Below are 8,351 nucleotides of genomic sequence, written 5' to 3'. Positions count from 1 at the left end.
GTGAATTAGGTAATAAACAAACACAACAGCACATACAAACTACGTGCTCTCAGCCAAGTGCTGCGGCCAGAATTCATCTGTTTTTTCTCATTAATTACTCTCAAGAATGCAGTGACACAGACATTACTATTATCCTCAATGCACAGATGTAGAAACTGAGGCACATAAACAATTAAGAAACATGATTGAGTTTATAGAAACATGAATGAGTTTACTCAGTTAGTAAATGATGAAACAATAAAAATGAAAGGTATGATTCCTGTCTCCGCTTGAAAGATAAAACTAAAGTGCAAGAGGCAAGTTGCTTGGGGAAATTCTCCCTACTGCATGTAGACAGTAGGTCAGATACAAGAATCTAGGTGTCCTATTCCAAGTCTTACACTTTTTCTATTACTCTACACAGTTTGGGCTTAAACTAAATGATATATTCTGAATTATTTTGTAAATTGCATTTAAATTGCATAGGAAATTACAATTCATATTGACATAAATTGAGATATGAATCTCTGTTATTCATTCTCTATTCATTTACATGAAAATGTATAGTGGCCATAAATCAGACTTTTTATCCTCTAGTAAATTAAAACTACCATTTATGGAGTATTTAACTTCTAAAGGCTTTGCTTATATTATCTCATTCAATGATGATTAAAAACTCTATGAAGAAAATACAATTACTTCATTTTACATTAAAAAATGTAATCACAAATTTTAAAAAACTAAAGGTCAAATGACCAATAAGTTTTAGAAGCATCATTGAAAAACACAATTTTTCTAATTGAAAAGCAACTTCACTTAACAACAATTCTGTGAAGGCTCTAAAGTATACCACAAAACCACAGGATGTAAAATAACTTTAAATGAAAAGTAACAACTTTCAATTTTTAAAAATCTTAGGTCCAGGGGTTACATGTACAGGTTTGTTACATAGGTATATTGTATAATCTTAGGGTTTGGGCTCCTATAGAACCCACCACCCAAATAGTGAACACAGTACTCAAGGTAGTTTTTCAGCCCTTGTCCCTCTCCCTCCCTCACTTCTCTTGGAGTCCCAGGTGTCTGTCATTTCATCTTTATGTGTTCATGTGTATCTGCTGTTGAGTTGAAACCAAAATCTGGCAAAGGCACACCAAAAAAAAAAAAAAGAAAACCATGAGCCAATATACCTGATGAACACAGATGTGAAAATCCTCAACAAAATACTAGCAAACTAAATCCAACAGCACATCCAAAAGATAATTCATTACTATCAAGTGGGCTGTATTCCTCACATGCAAGGATGGTTCAATATATGCAAATCAGTAAATATAATTGACTACATAAACAGAATTTGTAACTAAAACCATATCATTATCTCAATAGATGCAGAAAAAGCATTAGATAAAATCCAGCATCGCTTCATGATGAAAATCTTCAATAAACTAGGCATAGAAGAAACATATCTCAAAATAATGAGAGCCATCTATGACAAAAGCTTAGTCAACATCACACTGAATGGACAAAAACTGGAAGCATCCCCTGTAAGAACTACAAAGAATTAAAGATGTCCACTCTCACCACTCCTATTCGATATAGTACTGGAAGTCCTAGCCAGAGCAATCAGGCAAGAGAAGAAATAAAAGACACCCAAATAGGAAAAGAGAAGATCAAATTATATTTACTGGCCATATGATTCTATACCTAGAAAACCCTAATGATTCCTCCAAATGACTCGTAGATCTGATAAACAACTTCAGTAAAGTTTCATGATACAAAATCTATGTACAGAAATCAGTAGCATTTCTATACACCAATAATGTTAACTGAACAAATCAAGAATGTAATCCAACTTACAACAGCCAAATATACAAAACAAAATACCTAGGAATACATTTAACCAAAAAGGCAAAAGATCTCTGCAAGGAAAATTACAAAACACTGGTGAAAGAAATAAGAGAAGACATAAATAAGTGGAAAAACAATCACTGTTTGTGGATTGGAAGGATCAATATTGTTAAAATGACCATACTGCCCAAAGCAACCTACATATCAATCGTATTCCTATAAAATTACCACAATCTTTCACAAAATTAGGAAAGAGAATTCTAAAATTCATATAGAACCAAAAAAGGGCAATGAAGCAATCCTAAGCAGAAAGAACAAAGCCAGAGGCACTGCATTATCTAACTTGAAACAATACTACAAAGATATAGCAACCGAAACATCATGATATTGGTGCAAAAACAGACACATAGATCAATGGAACAGAATAGAGAACTCAGAAATAAGCTGACACACCTACCACTAAGTGACTTTCAAAAAAAGCTGACAAAAATAAGCACTAGGGAAAAGATACCCTATTTGATAAATGGTGCTGGGAAAGCTGGCTAGCCATATGCAGGGAATGACACTGGACTCTTACTTCTCACAATATGCAAAAATTAACTCAAGATGGATTAAAGACTTAAATGTAAAACCTTAAACTATTAAAACCCTAGAAGAAAACCTAGGAAAAATTCTTCTGGACATTGCCCTTTCAAGCATGGGAGAAAATGTTTGCAATCTATGTCTCCAACAAAGGACTAAGATCCAGAATCTATAGAGAACTTAAAGAAATAAACAAGAAAAAACAAATAACCCCATTAAAAAGTGGGCAAAGGGCATGAACAGACACTTTCAAAAGAAAACATACAAGAGGCCTACAAACACATGAAAAAGTGCTCGACATCACTCATCACAGAGAAATGCAGATTAAAATCCCAATGAGATACCATCTCAGACCAGTCAGAGTGGCCATCAGTAAAAAGTCAAAAAATAACAGATGTTGGCAGGATGTGGAGAAAATGGAACACATACACTGTTGGTTGGAATGTAAATTAGTTCAGCTCCTATGGAAAACAGTATGGAGATTTTTCGAAGAACTAAATATAGAACTACTATTCAATCTAGCAATCCTACTACTGGGTGTCTCCCAAAAGGAAAATAAATCATTTTATCAAAAGACACCTGAACTCATATTTATCACAGCACTATTCATGATAGAAAAGTCATGAAATCAACCTAAGTGCTCATCAGCAGTAGATTGGATAAAGGGATTTTTCTACATACACACCATGGAATATTGCACAGCCATGAAAAGGAGTAAAATCATGTCCTTTGCAGCAACATGGATGTAGCAGAGGCTGTTATCCTCTTAGATTTTAAAATTATTTGCTTTTAAAATGTGTAATAGCCAATAACATATAAGAAATGTTGGCCATTTTAATTTTGAAACTAGTGTACATTGTGTCATTTTGTTCCATTTTTATAAAAGACAAATGAATTTTCAAATACAAACTTACCCTAAGAAGTCTAAGCCCATTTATATTCCATTTGTCTTCATTACTTAATTCAAGCTCCCATATTCCAATTGTCAAAGGACTGGCGCTTGGGACATTGAGTTTCCCACACTTATGATTGCCCGTTTGAGGGGTCCTTGAGTAGAAAGAAATGAGAAATGCATTTTTAGTTTAGATTCACATTTCTATATGCTTTTTTTGGTTTATATTTATAGAACTACATTTAAAATAAATGAGGTAAAGTTTTTAATGTAATAAAAATGTTACTAAGAAAATCAGAAGGCCGGGCACGGTGGCTCAAGCCTGTAATCCCAGCACTTTGGGAGGCTGAGGCGGGCAGATCACGAGGTCAGGAGATCGAGACCATCCTTGCTAACACGGTGAAACCCCGTCTCTACTAAAAATACAAAAAAAATTAGCCAGGCGTGGTGGCGGGCGCCTTTAGTCCCAGCTACTCAGGAGGCTGAGGCAGGAGAATGGCGTGAACCCGGGAGGCGGTTCTTGCAGTGAGCCGAGATCACACCACTGCACTCCAGCCTGGGGGACAGAGCAAGACTCCATCTCAAAAAAAAAAAAAAAAGAAAATCAGAAGAAAAATGGTTATCCTTCTAGCCAGTCGTATCAATGGACCCCCAAGATCTTCCCATATGAAGAAGTGACTGTGTAAACCAGATGTGTTGTTTTCAAGGATGATAGCAGCATAAACAAGCTTATTGAATGAGTGACAGTATTAACACTGTCTGCCAGTCCCAGTGCTAAATATTAATCTTATCATAAGCCTATGGAAGAGGTACTCTTTAAAGCTTTATTTTACAGAAGCTAATGAAGCCATGAATGTTCATTAACTTGCCTAAAATCACACAGCCAGTAAGAAGCAGAGTATGAGAAGTAACAGAAAATATGTATAAGTGTTACCTTATCCATGAGACTGTGTTTAAAAACACTCCAGTGTAAATATTCACAGGTAGCTATAAGAGTGAAGATTTACACGGATTTTACTCTAAGCTTCAGACGAGAGAGCATGGCAAACTCTCAGTTAGTATGTTGAATAAGTTTTTAATGCAATGTTTTTCACAGGTACTGAGAGTTGCCTACCAACATTATTCTCATTAAGCTCTTATAAGTTTGAAACTCCATTTTTTCCACTAAATAATTGATATATTACACAGATATACAAAGTATGAATTAAGCTAAATTAACTTTGTTTATTGCCTCCTATCTTCTTGAGACCTAGTAAGGAAGAAAATGGAGGATTCTCAGCTAAAAAAGGGAGTTAAAGGTTATAGCTGCTCATCACTCCAGGCAGGGTTTAGTGAAGAGTGGATATGGTCACTGTGACAACTGATGAGTCCTTAAAAAAATAAAACAACTGGACCCAGCATTTCCTAATCAGAAGAAGATCAGAACCTCCAGCAGTTGATCTCATCAGCTGCCACGGCGACAGCCAGGGCACATTTGAAGGACTCAGGGACACGCGCTCGTCCTGCTGTCTTCTGCAGTCCTGGAGGTGGTTCTTGGTTCTCTCCTTTTATAGGCCAGCTACACGTACACCAAAAAGTGACTGAGGCAGGTCTCAATCAAGATTTATTTAGTAAATCAAGGTTTATTAAATTGAACAAGTCGAGGTTTATTTAGCCAAGGTTGAGGACGTGCCCTGGAAGAAAAGGTACAAGTCACAGGAACATCTATGACCTGTGTTTTTTCCAAAGGTGGTTTTGGGAACTTCAGTGTTAAAAGGAGAAAGAGAATTCAGGAGAGAAAAAAAGAAAGGGAGGGAGGGTAGGCAGTGAGGCAGATGATTACATTCTTGTGAGGCTCTGATTAACTTCAAAAAAATCTACATTTTACATACAATAAAGTAAGCATGTGAAAAGAGGGAATAGAGAAAATGAGACTACAACACAGGGTTGTGAAATTACAACTGTATATATGGGAACAAAAAGAACAGTTTTTGTGTGACTCAGTTCCCAAGGTTAACTGTCCTTTTGACATTGTGAGTTTGGGTCCTGAGTTCAATTTTCTTTGACACTTAGGCATGTGGCCAGGTGACAGCACTTGTACTGCTTAATCCTTGAAGAGTGACCAAGTGGAAGTAAACCATCGTCATTTGAAAATATCTCACCCGAAAGCCAATTGCACTTTTATTTTATTTATTTATGTATTTATTTTTGAAACAGAATCTTGCTTGTCACAGGCTGTAGTGCAGTGACCAATCTGGGCTCACTGCAACGTCCGCCTCGCAGTTCTCATGCCTCAGCCTCCCTAGTGCTGGGGCCACAGGTATGTGCCTGGCTTATTTTTGTATTTTTAGTAGAGATGGGTTTCGCCATGTTGGCCAAGCTGGTCTCAAACTCCTGGCCTCAAGTGATTTGCCTGCTTTGGCCTCCCAAAGTGCTGGGATTACGGGCATGAGCCACCATGCCTGGCCTGCCCTTTTATCTCAAACATAGCATTTGTACCTAAATGGAAATTCTTGTGAGGCAGTAATTTTATATAATCCAGGTTAATAGCTAGGGTCTATTGTTGGAGACCATTTTGTGATCAAAAAGAGAAAGTCTCATATCAAAGTGATGCTTCTTTGATCCTATATTCAACACATTTTTTATTTACCACCTCAGATTTTCTTGGATTCACCAGTCTAGTGTTTCATCTGGCTGTAAAAGGTTCAACTTGGCAATGCCTCACTTCAGTTTTTGCTGAGTGCCTCTCACCTCCTGTCCTATGGCTTTCTTGTTGACACCAAGGCATGAGGCGCTACAAAACTTTACTGGGTTTCCACATATGAGCAATTTTGTGAGAATGTAATGATCTTGAGTCTTCCTAGAGAAAAGGGCGTACAAGTTTCACAAGTCACAGAGTTCTCTTCAATGTAGAAGCTAACCACACTCTGAAAAAACTTAAGGCAAGAGGGTTAATAAAATGTGCTGTAAGCCCCACTGTTGCCACTGGCCTTGAGGCTCTAATTATAGTCACAATCTCTCCTCTCCCTTTCATTCTAGATTTCCTACTCTTTCAGCCGAGCTGGTCTTGCATACCTGCCTAATAGGATAATACAGACACTTATCCCAGAGGTAAAAGTAAAAGTCTCTTATTTACATTGCCCTTGTTGGACCATGGTTTCTGCAGTTGCCCATTTGTCATTATTATTGGGGATAAAAGCACCAAGAATTCCATGTTTTCAGATATGCACACCCTACCCATTGTATAGCAGCAGACCAAATTTTTGATTACTTGAACCAGTATTTATTTTTCTGCCCACTTGACTATGTACATGAAGTGCTCAAAGCTGCCAAATTCTGAATAGGTGTGCAATTATATTTCACTGTGGTTTTAATTTGCATTTTCTTAATGAGTAATAATATTGAATATTATTATTATTGTTATTATTTTTGAGACAGAGTCTCACTCTTTTACCCCAGGCTGGAGTGCATCTCGGCTCACTGCAACCTCCGCCTCCTGGACTCAAGCGATTCTCCTGCCTCAGCCTCCAAAGTAGCTGGGATTACAGGAACCCACCATCATGCCTGGCTAATTTTTGGTATTTTTTATAGAGATGGGGTTTCACCACGTTGGCCAGGCTGGTCACAAACTCCTGACCTCAGGTGATCCACCCGCCTCGGCCCGCCAAAGTGCTGGGATTACAGGAGTGAGCCAGGGCACCCGGCCAATATTGAATATTATTTAATGCTTAATGTCATGTGTTTATTTGCCATCTATATGTCCTATTTGATTAAATGTTTGCTATGCTTTTTGTACATTTTGTAATTAAATTGCTCTTCTTTTCCTTTTAGCATGACCCAAGTATCAGTGAATGTATTGTGATCCTTCCTGTAATATAGCAAGACAGGCCGTCTCAGGAAGAACTAGGACAACACTGTTTTTCTTCCACCTCCGTAACGTGTGGGAGGTTCTCCGTCTAGTAGGCGGCTTCCACAAGGAAGTTTCTTATTCACCTCCCTGATTGTGTATAGGATTTCCCACCTCACCCCTACCCCCAACACTTAGGATACAGGTGAAGGATATAAAACCATGACTTACTGCATCCTAGAGATAGTTTTTCCACAGCAGAGCAATGCCTTAATTGTGCTATCACCTGGCCCCTCAAGTTCTTTGTCATTCTGTAGGATTAGGGTCATAGGGAGCTGAAACCAGGTTGATCTTGCTTTTGCTTTACTTTGTATAAGTAGTAAACTGTCTAAATTCATTTAGATTCATTGTCTTTTACTAACTGAACCTATGGAAATGTGGCAAGCCAATCTAGGAGCTACCACCATCTGCTACTCACAACTGCTTGGCCACTTGACAGTATTCATTAACCTTTTACCCAAATACCATTTTGCTTACCTATACTCACATTTGCTTATGTCCCTGCCGATAAACTTTGCTTCTGCAAATCTCTGTTCTACACTGAAACTAGAATGGCTTTTCTAAAATGCAAATCTGATATTGCCCCCACACTTAACATCTTTCAGTTGAAGATAGTAAACATTTTCATTTTACCACGGTTTCATTGACTTCCATGATTTGACTATTGACCACCTCTGATACCTCTTTTTTTTTTTTTTCTGAGATGGAGTCTCGCTCTGTTGCCCAGGCTGGAGTGCAATGGCACAATTTCGGCTCACTGCAACCTCCGCCTCCTGGGTTCAAGCGATTCTCCTGCCTCAGCCTACTGAGTAGCTGGAATTACAGGCATGCACCACCACACTTGGCTACTTTTCATATTTTTAGTTGACACAGGGTTTCTCCATGTTGGCCAGGCTGATCTTGAACTCCTAACCTTAGGTGATCTGCCTGCCTCAGCCTCCCAAAGTGCTAGGATTACAGGTGTGAGCCACTGCGCCCTGCCAACACCTCATTTCTTGCCACTCTCCATCTTATACTGTAAGTTCTAGTGGAATTAAATATGTTCTTCATTTTTGAGGCAAGATGCAAATGCCAAGTTTTAGATATTGAAAATGTTTAATCCTTAACAATCCTGAGTACAAAATATGGCAGCAAGATATGAGGCTGTGTAAGAAAGCAAAGCAATGT

At 38.1% G+C, this 8,351-nt stretch overlaps 1 long non-coding RNA gene across 1 annotated transcript; it reads left to right on the top strand.

The window, feature by feature from the left end:
• Positions 1-4,813: 4,813 nt before the first annotated feature.
• Positions 4,814-7,382, top strand: LOC131383583 (uncharacterized). Its single transcript, XR_009213726.1, has 3 exons — positions 4,814-4,983; positions 6,317-6,388; positions 7,109-7,382. It is a non-coding gene; the product is annotated as an uncharacterized LOC131383583 (long non-coding RNA).
• Positions 7,383-8,351: the final 969 nt, after the last annotated feature.

The sequence above is a fragment of the Hylobates moloch genome, unplaced genomic scaffold (assembly GCF_009828535.3).
Source record: "Hylobates moloch isolate HMO894 unplaced genomic scaffold, HMol_V3 SCAFFOLD_5, whole genome shotgun sequence".
NCBI classification, from domain to species: Eukaryota; Metazoa; Chordata; class Mammalia; order Primates; family Hylobatidae; genus Hylobates; species Hylobates moloch.
Note: the sequence above shows the minus strand (reverse complement) of the source record. Positions and strands in the feature narration are given on the sequence as shown.